Genomic DNA, 12903 nt, shown 5'->3' with positions numbered 1-12903 from the left:
ACCGAGTGGATTTTTTTTTTCTCAACTTCGGGCATGTAATGTATTTAAATTAATGATTTGATTAGTCATCGACTACGTCACCGAGTTCTTATTCAGTAATACGAGGTGAAAAATTCAGAAGGCGTACGCACTTGTGCGAGCTATAAACGTTAACTTGGGAGGTAAAGCGTATCAGTTGTGAAAAATAAATGAGTCTATATGATGTGGATGAAAGAAATAAAAAACGAGTAAATGAGAAGAAACAGTTTAAGTATGTCTCAACGTCGAAGGTAATGACGACGGGTTAGCGTATAGGGTCCATTGCACCTTATATGATAACCGATGGGTATATGGTATGAAGCGAGTGTTGGCAAGCTATGCGATATGGCAGGTTGCCACGTGTACAGATACCACTGTGTCGGTTTTAATGCACCTGTCAGTTACATTAAAGAAGTTGACTTCCCTGAATTCTACATGCCATCACCATATAAAATAACGACCTGCTAAATGCCCCTCCGAGATTCTTCTGATGGCATTACAACATCATATATAGACATGAATCGGTGGGCGGGCGGGAGGAGATCGGGGGATTAATGATTTTTCATTCAGATGAATTTTTAACGAATCGACTGGTCCGACGAGAAAAATAGATAATGCTCGTTCTAATTTATACGGATAATTTGTAATGGACAAAAGTTTTCCAGGTTTTTGGGTTGACGGTAACGATTGTGGCTTCTACGTGCACCCGACACTTGGACGCTGGTATTTGTCCACGCGACGGTCTTACCCCATCCACTTGGGGGTCTTCTCTCTCTCATTCACTCCAACTACTCCTCTTTCCCACAACGTCCTTCGGCCCTCGTATCCCATACCCCCTGTATCCTACCCCTAGGAGGATGCAGTGCCCTCCAGGAATAACGAGTCTCATTAATCCAATTAACCAGTAAATAATGGGATAGCATTTTCGTATTTACGAGAGAATACTGCGCCGACCCTAATGGAGTTTTGAGCCGACTATCAATATATTCTTGCTGGAGCGGTGAACAAAGTACGGGTCACTCTCTCACTTAGTTTAACTGGAAAATGGGAGACACAAGGGGGCTGGAGGGGGAGATGTTGAATCTTCTATGGGTGAGGGACATCAATTTTTACTCAGCTTATTTTTGGGGAGATTCAGCAGATTTGTTGGTGGAAGTGCTGACGGATTTCATCCAAAAGCCAGACAGTTCGTTAATGTAGATCGTTAAAACCTGTTGCCAAGTTCATCATCATCATCTTCAGAAGATGTAAAAAATCGAATTCCCTCGATTTTGTAAAGACAATGGTCTTTGTCATTTGAATTGGTGAATCTCACCGGTTCATTGGGGTCTTCAACCGTGCAATGCAGTGTCATCAACCCCTCATTCCCATTCTCCATTCACCACCATAATAAAACAGCGTATCCCATCCCTCCGAGAAAAGCGGCATCAATAGAAATACCCCCGACACCTCTCATGATTTGCATATTCGTTTGAAACAATATCCTCGAGGCGTTGCGAAGGGCGGCCCCCGATGGGGGTGCGAGGTCGTTTTAACGGCTGAGGGGTCCCCGGCACGTGAGGGGACACCCCAAGTATCCTGGAATCCTCAGGTTCTTCAGAAAGTACCAAGAAGCTACCTTGCCCTAGCTGTTTCAATTAAAACAACCATGCACTGACGATAGTACGATATTCGATACGATAACCACGCATGCGCTGGCTGTGTCCATCCGCTTATTCTTAAGCACTCAACCACCCATTGGACACCCCAGGACTCCACGACTGTCTCGTCTTACGGGATATTACTAAGACCTGGACGAGACCGGAATACATCGACTCATCGTAAAAACTTGCTCCCTTCTCCCAGCTAATCCCCCCATTTTTTTGGTTCCCTCTGGCTTTTTATGCGCAACTTTGACGCCTGTACCGATGTATATTACATCTGAGGGTTGAAGAGAAAAAAAAAAAGAGCTGCTAATATTTTCTGACGCCAGCCTCGGCCGCACCCCCCTCACACTCAGCGCTTGCGCTCGTCTGTACATAAGATCCTTTAAATGGGAAATCGAAACGTTTGGAAGATAACTCTCCTCCACCCTCTCTCGGAGGGGGATGGGGGTGAGAATTTATTCAAAATGGCGGAATACCGGTGGAAGGAGGGAAAGGGGCGAGCGGTTATACCCCAAAAAGAGAAGATAACGGAGGATAGAGATACCCTCCACCCCTCTCTCTCACTTCTATGATGATACGAAACATATTCCACCCTTAACGGTTTCCCTTCGTGGGTAGGAGGTGGGGATAAGACGCGATTCTGCCTTCTCCCCCTTGGTAAACTATAAAATAAAATTCATCGCTCTCGTATTCCATGGCCCACGCGCCGCGTCCGAATTGTTGGTGGGGTTGGCTTACCCGGAGTTTGCTACAGTGGGCTGCTGAGAAGATTTACAACGGGAGGCCATTTCTTTTTCTAATCCCTCCACCATCACACCGATCTTTATTCAGCTTTTTATTTCGTTGAGTTTATGCAGCACCGTTGGTTCCCCGTTTTCCTATTTAATTTGAATATTCCAAATGATGATCGGATTTTTCTTCTTCCAATTTTGTCGTAAAGATTGTTGTCTCATACGCTGAGGCTGCTTCCACCCTCGATACATCACCTTGACATTCGTTGAAAAAAAAAATCGTGATATCAGAGGGTTCCAGTAAGGGGATGACGGGAATTTCATTGAATGTTAAATGTATGAGACGTCAGTCCACCCTTCGGTAAAAATGATGCCACTGTTGTATCAGTGATTCGTTCCATATTACTCGCTTCTCACAATATCAAGTGTTCTGTTGGCTCTGAATGATACAATACGTTGGTAATGCACTCAACACGTGCTAAGCCGTATTATTGTACCCCCAAGATGGGAGATGAGGGGATGACGGGGCCTTGGATAAACGCCTCCATTTATCCAGAAAATAATCCAGAGATAGTATCACGGGTATTCGCGTTTTGCCGTCGCGCCCTCTGGCACATCATCGTTACCAACGTATCGCTCAAGGTGATGAGAGGGGGGGGGGTTTGCAGGGGCCCCCGAGTGAGACGATGAGATTGAAAGTGGCTGGAGGAGACTGAAGGGATGCGAGATTAAAGATTATTTACGAGATGCCCGATAACGTTTTTATCACAAAAGTGCAATCAATCTTGAAAGGGGTGGCTTACCGGCTGGCATTTTCATGCTAGGGTAAGCGAGAAATGCTGCTTGTCACGACATATTCATTTCTCTACGGGTTTGACAGATACACGGTACTTTAATAAAATAACGCTCCATCAGATTGATGTTTGGACAAAAAGACTTGAAGTTAAGATGCCGTTTTTTTAATCCAGCTCGATGAATCTTCTCCTGAATCACTCCATAACCAAAAGCAATTGTTATCGGATGTAGAGAAAGGGTGTAAGATATGAAAAATTAACGCAACCCTCTGGGAAATGCAAAATCAAACAAACACGAATCACCGCATCATAATCCATAGTTGTTCCCACGTTCGGTAAAGGGCAGGCGTTGTGTGGAAAAAAAAAATCTCAATAATGGTACGACGATTTTTTGAGGTGGTGCGAGAGAACTGCTGGGGGTTTGAAAATACCACCGACATTGGTGGGGCACAGAGAGGATAGGTGAGGGGGAGTGGCTGAAGTCCAGGGGTAGCATGTTGTTATTTACGGTATTTAGATAACCGGCTTACGTTGGGGCTCTCACACCCCCCCATTGTCGTTGATCCCATGCTAGAGATAGCACCAGTACAATGTCAGGGTGGCGCTGGCATCGGGTTAAATACCAGCAGCGAATCCAGAGGGCGTTCGAAACCCGGGTGTATGATCAGCCGGTGCACATTTCAGGGCTTGCAGATTATAATAACGAGGCATTAGCATTGCTATCTCACCAAGAGTTGAATAATGGCTTGGCCACGAGAATATATCCGACGAGAGACATAAAATTGTGAAAGATATTGCTAAATAAGCATTATCCTAATAAGAAGTTTCATTAACAATCTAGCGTGGTAATCCAAATGTGTATTTTCTCGCAGTGGCTCGTTACAAGGCACCGACTGGTAATTAGCATGGTACGATGCGCAAGTAGCAGATGTTGACTACAGCCAAATGCATTTCCCACAATCCAAAACACCACGCAACGTTTTCCCGGGGTTAATCCATCCAAACAATCTTCAGGATGCACGATTATAATTAGCCGTTGTACAGCAACAACGGTGCAAGCCAGCATCAATCGAAATGTTATGTATTTTGGGTAGCAAATTGGGATATAGATGAGCGTGTGTACGTCCTTTGAGAGTTTCTCATCAAACATTAGACAGCGTTCAATCATTGAAGTCCTTTGTAGTCGTGTATAGTTTGTCGAGGTGATCCTCTGAGGGAAGGATCCGATAGTCTACCCGCTGATGAGTCTCCCAAATTCACATCAATCGAAATCCTAAATCCATCGATAGCGCACTATACCAGCGGGTCTGATAAAAAATCATTTCGCTGAAGTTCATGCCCAATGATTTACAGCAAAACAGGCAATAGCGTGAGCATTGCCGGCCTATTTAACCGTCCATTCGATTTTAAACCATCGTGACTAGCTGTTGATGCTGATACGATAAACGGATAGATATCCTCCCTTCAACTTCCTCCCCTACTCTCCTCTACCACCGATATTTAGTTTTATTTTAACCGGCATTTCTGTGTTCTCAAACAATTCCCCTATAATTAACTGTGACCTTTAACTGACCCGCAGCAATTTTCGGTATGTAGTTTGAAATAGCCTTTTACACCCAGTAAGGCCGGACGATCATAATAATCGCTTGGGCAAATCTTTCTGGCTTGTCAATCAGACGACTGACGCGTTTCGCCTCGCTTGGTTCTACCTGTCCGTTTTGTTACCCTCTCTTTTCAATGAGAGAGGGGAAGGAGGGGGCGGCCCTTCTCTCTAGTCAACGATCTCTCTATACTCTCGTTTTATATGTGTTAACCACGGTCAGATAGGGAAAGAGGCATCGCGATTGCGTGCCAGTAAAGCCCGATCACGCCAACTAAAACTTGAAAAAAAAAAAACCCCCTCTCACCCTCTTCCACTGAATGCTCGAGCATTTATGCACTTGTAACGTGGGTCAACCGTTTTTTTTTTCTACGTTCTTTATGGACTCTCAATCTGATCTGTTCAACGTGATTCCCATGTTCAAACATTTTTATTTATCTTCAGGGCCTTCTAGACCGAGAGAATACTCATTCTCTCAGTGGTTAATATTCGAAGAAATCCGATACAAATTAACCATCAACCGTATACCGAACTCGAAGTGATATATTTTTTTACAGCCGCTGTTAACCCATCCAGCCTATGACTCCCTCTGATCGATTGATTTCTCATCGATCTCGCAAATTCAATTATGACGATATATACAAAGCAACTTGCGTGCGTAAAATTGCCGTGAAATTAGGTGTGTCATTTAATGGAGAATGCGTGGCTGAGCGAAACGATGCTCGAGCAACGTCAAAATCAAAAAAACGTTCGCGAGGGGGGCAGGGGGGGGGGATGGGGGGGTTAGGGTGAGTACAAAAAGAGGGTAAAGGCGCTCTCGAGCGTTGAAGATTGCTCTTGTGAACAAAATACTGGCCCTAATCTGACAGGCGGATCATAGTCGTCACGCGCCCAGTGCCACGTATATTTTTTTTTCTACCAATTCTCTCCATTTTTCCCCTCGTTTCGGATTTTTTTCTTTAACTACTGAGTTTTTCGATTGTAGCGGCATGCACGAGAGGGCTTCCTGCTTTTACATAAGTGTAGCAAGTGATAGCGATCTCTCCTCACCTTCGCTATCTCGTGCCCAAGAGCCCGCGGGCCACACGTGTGAAACCGTGTGGGCATTATAATGCCGTTTCCAGGCACCCAACGGGAACCTCTGAATTTTTATCGCATTATTTATCCTATTTTTTAATGAAAAATCTATCGAATTTTTGAAAAAATTCGTCGTTGGCATTGTACGATGACGTTGCCATTCGTAAATTGATATTATTTTTTGACAATGTCATACCATTAATCAATAATCCCAATTCTGCCAAGTCAATTGAGTTCCCCTTCGGGATTATCAAACTCAAAATGTAAATCCATTCCGGGTGTTGAAACTACGGGAGGCCGGAGGGTGACCAAGTGGGTGCTAATACGACTGCGATCCATTAATCATAGAGTGCAGGAGAAGAATTTTCTACGAGGGGGAATCCGCTTGGAATGCGGGGGGGTAGTAAGAGTGAAACAGGTTAACGTGGCCGACGGGGGTGGGAGGTGGGGAGGATCTACCCTAAATATTAACAACGAGGGTCAGCATGTGCCCTGAAGGGTTTCTGACACGTTGAACATGTCCCGTATTAGAATACATACAGTAGAAATTTTGTGCAGAAGCTACTTCATATTTAATTAATCAGAATTTCTTTCCCATCTTCCCTCCAATCCCTATGATATATAAATGTCAAATATATAATTGGTTTGTAATAATATATAATAATTGCTATAATGAATGATTATATATTATTATTGAATAATTTATTTAATTAATCCGGATTTTACCCCATTTTTTAGCGATAATAATGGCGAAGGCTCTTCAAATAACTCTATCCCATCGAATAAAAAAAAAACTAATTTCTAATGTGAGAATTTCGATCACTCTCCAACTGTCATTCACTCAAGTGCATCCCACCCCCTCCACCGATTGATGATCAAGTGGAACAGATTTGTATCGTCAAGGGACACGTCCACTTGTTTCATTCCCGTCTGGCAATAACCTGAGCATTTACATTATAATATAAGAGCACTCCATACCAGATGTATATCCCAGTGCGCATTAATGCCCTCGTTCATACTAGATTATCCTCATTGTCACATATGCCCGTATCTCACTCTCGCAAATGAAAATCGATTTTAAAGATTATTTTCATAATTATTGATTTCCCTGATTTGGAACCTGTCAACCAAAATGCTTTAATTTATCTAAATTATTCACGCGCTTTCTGTATTTTTGTTTTTTTTTTCTGGATATCTCTTTTAATTTCTGGAGTATTAAAATAACGGCAGTTTATGTCATCGAAGTTAAATAAATCAATTCGAATGGAGTCGACTCGAGAGGGTGCAAAAATAGTGGGTGTCGGTGAGTACATTCTATGGGCACCAGCTGCCGTTTCGCCCGCGACGAAATAATCGGAATGAAATTGTCAAAACGTATTCGTCGTTATTTTAGGGGTTCGAAGTGTCCTCTGTGTACAGGGGAGAGGGGGCGGGGGAGATATACCCTTCTTGCTGTGTCTGCGTAACCAACGACATCCATAGAATCGTTTTATCCACCCCAACCCCCTCGTCCCTCTGTTGTGCCCTTCCTTCCTCCCGGAGAATTACTGGGTATTATATTGAACCGGAAGGAGAGACGGAAGGAGGGTGTTATATTCATTCCTCCTTGCAGTATTGAATTGAGTATTGGACAATTTGGAAAATCCATTCGAATAAACATATTCTAGGCGAGCTGGAGGTGGATTAAGTTACCCAGGACTTGATAAAATTAATGATTTTGGGTGGGAGAATATTTTTTTGATTATTTATAAGACTTGAGAATTATTTCACTCGACTTGGAAATTTACTGATAAACGCAAAATGTCTTGAAATCAGAAATGATATATTTTCGGGCAGCCCCTATCCACTATATCATAATCAATCTCCCACTGATGGGTTTTTCACGCGTAATATACGTCATATATTGATTTCCACGCGGGCAATCATCCTAATTCGAAAATCTCCCTGGGGACCATCACCTTCTGATAACCATCCACCTCCTCGAATTAATCGACTCCCTACAATTTGATAATGGCAGTCACCCCCACAGCTAGGTTATGCGATATAACGGAAGCCAGTCCCGTAACGACGAGGGTCGTCGGCTGGATGCGTATAACTGGAATGACATAATTGAATAATATAACGCCCCGGCACCCTTTTCCTCCCCCGGAAGAGTCTGTCTCGCAAGAGAGATACACGGTTATCCCCCTTTAGCCCAACCACCCCCTACCCTTTGGATTGCATTCGAGTAGTGAAACACACATGCCATATGAGTGTGACAGTGTTCGCGGTGTAGAGGTGGAAATTCTCGAGGGCTCGCGGGACCTCTCGTCACGCATATTTCATTACGCGATCTGGCAACCCTGGCTGACGTACCCCCAAAATGTACCCGGGTAACTGCTGTGTCTGTACAATGGTTATATGCCCTGTCGATGGAAATCAAATTCACCTGGGGAATGGGTGACAAGATTGGACGGATGTGAAGGTATCAATCATTTTGACGTGGCGATATTGAAGGCTCACGCACAAAAAAGTGTATACGTCTCTTTATATTTTAAAAAGCCCTTTAATCTTGATATATATCGATATATCGATATATCGATGTATTGATATAGTATGGAATTTACGATTTATTATTTTTAGACAGAATATTTCCATGATGAAAACATTTATTTTTGATATATTCACATCCTTAATGACAATAGAATATTTGCGCGATGACAAACAGAAGTCGTCAATTTTCGGTCATTTATATACGCTACACTCGGTATAATATGACGGTGGGATCCTTTGTGCACACAAGGGGTCTTCACCAAAAGCTCAATACCCCCGGCTAAAATGTTCCGCGTGACGTCATTTATAAGGACATAAATCAAAGCAAGAAGGACGTGGTACATACGTACGTGCGACGCGTGTACATATCCCAACCGGATACCAGGGGCCAGTCCAACTGTATATCTGTACCCGATTTTCACCCCCATGGGGAACGTCAATGAGATTCTCCTTTGACTTTCCACCAAATTTTGGCATGTTACCATTCGTGCCCACTGTTCCGATATATGTACCATGTCTCGACCATATAACGCACACATACCTTTGTCTCTAGGGGATTTAATTCGTCTCCTTATCATGGGAATTGGCTGAATCAAACGAGCCTTTCAATTTTCCATAGGCTCCCTGAATTCTAAACCAATCAATCTAATTCTCTTTATCAATTCTTCACTGCTATCGAAAAATGTATACAAAAAAAACTATAATATCAATTATTTTCTCTACGGGAGGTACCAAAGGTGCATTTCTTCTAATTTTTTTCTTGCATTGCTTCGAAATAATGTGTGTGTCGTTAAAATGTTTTAGGAATATTTGAAATCAATCATTTTTTCAGGCATAATATTTTTTCTTGTGATCGTTTGAGTCCCATTTTGAGTTGGATTAGTTATCTCTATTATTTCTGCATTTGGCAGCGAGCGAAAAATTGATAAAAAAAATGGTGAATACAGGTAGCCAATCCCCACGGGACGATACCGATCGTCGAAACATTGAGTGAATCGTCAGATCTCGCCTACTGTTCTCTAACGATTCATGTATGGACACATGTATCGCACGCTGTGCAAACACTGATTCCCGCACGCGTTAGGCCCCCATCGGGTGGACCATCTTCTAAGCTCCATCTCCTTTTTTCACTCCCAGGGGGGTCTGCCCGGATTTTGTCCGGGTTATCTCTCTCTTCCTCACCCACTCCTTCCCAAAAATCTCTTTTTCTCCTCTACCATTCGCTTTATCACGGTAACACGGGCACGAGCCTGTTTATCCAGCTGCCGTATTTAAATCCTGCCTCTAACGCGCCGTTAAATTATATGCAAAAATCCCCGTAAAATATGTACACGTACATTATTTCCCCCTCGTACCCCTTTCGGGGGAGGGGCAGTAATGCACCGAGAAATTGTCATTTTACACCGCGCCATTAAGATTTGCCCCACGGCGAAAAGTTCGGAGTAAAAAATGGGACGAGTTGAATAAATTATAATTCACGATTTATTTAATGTAGAAAATATAGAAAAAATTGCCAGTTCTTTGCAGAAACTTTTCGCCGTGTGTCGTTTATTAGGCTCTTTCTGAGAAATCAATGTGGTACATTGTCTCGCATTTATTGAATCTCTTCGTGGAAGTGAAAAAATCATAAATTTTTTTAACCCCCCGAATGAGACCGCCAGATACATCATAGAACGTGGCGGACAGAGTTTTGGAATTCAGCGGTGACATGCTGTGTGGTCCCACTTCAGTCGCCAGTGTATCGTTCACAGAAATTTAGTCTGGGAAGTATCTCAAAACAGGGGATAAAAAAATTTTAATAACTTCGGTTATTGTCTTCAGAGGCCGTCCTCAGAGGACATTAACGGATGCTTCAATATTTTTTCTATTTGTTTAAATTCTTTGAAAAATTGAAATTTCACAGACAGTCAACGCGTCGTCCGGAGACTTCAAATTGGAGGAAAAAATAATGATTCCTAAATTCAAAAAGAGTTCTAGTTCCCTAGTCGGCGTGAATTTGATATCATCTCTTTTGTCAACAACTCCCTGAGAATTAGCATTTAATGAGAAAATACATCCCGAATGAATAAAACATCACCGACACCCGTAGGTGGTATCACAATATTCGGAATGGCGTGAGATATCAACGTCTAACGGATCATCGATATTACGAATATAATAAAATTATAACGTAATACACTTGGAAGATGAAAATACTGATCCCCGGTTTAATTTGTTTATCTTGTGGGGCAAATCTACCCGGTGGCAATGTGAGGTGTCGATGGGGGGGCTGGGATCACAGCGGGATATCAAAACTCACGTGCCCAAGACAAATCGTCTACAATCCTTAACTCCACGCATGAACGAGACTTGTTAATTTTAATAAATGAATTGTTCGTTTATTTCAATTCCCGTCATTTCCGCTTCCGGAGTTGTAGTATTTTTTTTTCGCGGGAATTTAACGGGGAGTTCATAATATGGTAATGAGGTTGAGAAATTAACATGACACTCGGCGGTATCTATTATTATTAAAATCAGTCGCGTTTTGTGATATATTTTTTTTTTCAATTACGTATCGGTCGGGTAATTGCCGGATGCCAACAGCGAGTTTCAATGAGGAGGAAGACTTTGGAATTCAGTGCATTCCGATATTGTTTTTCATGTTGACTAATTTATGCCGCGGTTTATTAATGGTAATTCGAGATCATCTAATGACTTCCGGGTTATGAGTTCCGATTTTGTAAAGATCCGAGGGGGGGAGAACGGAAATCGTTGGAATTGAAAATTTGAAGTTACAGAAGAAAGAAAATTCCCACGGCACTCGCGAATCTCTCGATTGCTCGCTCCAATAAACAATAAACTCTATCTCCTGAGTTCGAAAGATTAACCTGAAGACCGCGATGAATCCTACAATCAATCGACTCTTGAGCATCCGGATGCAAATAGTAATAAACCACCTCCCACACTAACTATCGCCTCCACATCGTGGGCGTCTGATAATCCCTTTACCCCTCGTGAAAATAATTTCCCCATAATGCAACTCGTCCTCGAATGATTTTTCACAATTTGCCGTAATCCCGTTTCCCTTTTTTTTTCTTCTCAATTTCCATCGTTCAATCTTCCCGCTCTATCCCTGAGACGTTTGGGTGTGCGAAAGGTGCCGTAACGGATTTTAATTAGCGACATATCACGTCGGGAGTCAGAATCCCGTAGCGTCGAGGCGACGGAGATAGACAGTAGGTGAGTAGACAGACGCCTCCAGCTTATTGATTGTATATTTTACATTTAATTCGCTTGCCAATGGCTCTAGGTGAGGGTGGAGAGAAAACACAGTCCCCGGGTGTGCAATAGCTGTCAAAGGTTTTCTCGATTTTTAAATCCCCTTGTAAAGTAAAATGAGACAAGGCAACGTAGCCCATGTACTCGGATTGCCCGAGCCTTCGTACGTGAAGGATGAGAAAATCGGATGGGCAATGAGGGCAACCTAAAAATCCCGAGGGGGGCGAGGTCCTCTTGACAGGACCAGACACGTGTCATCAATATATCGTAATTACAAATCATTTTTCGACTCACCATTCTGAAGACTCCGCTGAAGTTGGCGATTCCCTGCATTTCACAAGCCAGAGACTTGGGTTCTGCAAAATAAATAAAAAAATCCAACGATTAGAACTCCAACATTAATATCAACGATCCAATTTTTTGCAATTATGCATGGAAGTAAAAGATAGCGGCCATCAAAACTTATTAAATAATTTATATTATGCGCATGGGACATAAATCGAATGGAGCGGTAAAGAAGGGCATGATATATGGGCTAATTTGACGTATCGCTGAGAGAGGCCACCGATCGTTGGAAGGCGAATCGCCGGCAACCCATGTATGGCCGAATGACCGACGCGACTGTAAATTACTGGCACCACGTAAAAAGCCCCCTCTCGCCACCCCCCCCATCCTCCCCTCTCCGTCCCCCACCCACTCTCTCTCTCTCTCTCTCCCTCATCTCTCCCCCAGGATTCGTTTATTTTCCAATGCATCTGCAAAGTTTCTCGATCTGGCGACTGGCCAGTGGTATCGAACGCTCTCTCTCATCGACACTCGTCAGAAATTCAGAACCGAGAAAGGGATCTTGACCAGAGAGGATGTTGGGTCTCCCTTTCAATCGATTCGCGATGGGTTCACATGCAAAAAATGCAGATTAGTCTACCGCGAAGGAACCTTTTCCATAAACTCTTGTTTCGTAGAAATCATCCATAAGGGTATATCTGTAGTTATCGAAGTGATTCGATTCGATTGTTTTTCTACAACCCCCGGTGATTTTGGCCAGGGGTCGCGGGACTAGGGCTCCTTTTTTTTTGTTATTTATTTATTTATTTATTGGATGGGTGAAAGAGGGCATGGAGGACTGAAGTTGAAAACGGTGAGAGCCATTTGAAAGAGCTGATGGTCAGAGTTTTGACCAACGGACAGCTTCATCTCGGCGGTGGTCCTTTTGGTGCTAATGCAAAAAACTTGACTCACGGTTAGAA

The 12903-nt window shown here is 43.0% G+C and overlaps 1 long non-coding RNA gene across 1 annotated transcript in view; it reads right to left on the bottom strand.

Annotated features, from left to right (window-relative positions):
* Window positions 1-12903, bottom strand: part of LOC105266079 (uncharacterized) — a 152762-nt gene that overhangs the window by 32456 nt on the left and 107403 nt on the right. Inside the window, exon 7 of the long non-coding RNA XR_892132.1 lies at window positions 11951-12012. This is a non-coding gene — a long non-coding RNA (uncharacterized lncRNA). The remainder of the gene's footprint in view (window positions 1-11950; window positions 12013-12903) is intronic.

The sequence above is a fragment of the Fopius arisanus genome, unplaced genomic scaffold, assembly GCF_000806365.1.
Source record: "Fopius arisanus strain USDA-PBARC FA_bdor unplaced genomic scaffold, ASM80636v1 scaffold00036, whole genome shotgun sequence".
In the NCBI taxonomy this organism is placed as follows: domain Eukaryota; kingdom Metazoa; phylum Arthropoda; class Insecta; order Hymenoptera; family Braconidae; genus Fopius; species Fopius arisanus.
Note: the sequence above shows the minus strand (reverse complement) of the source record. Positions and strands in the feature narration are given on the sequence as shown.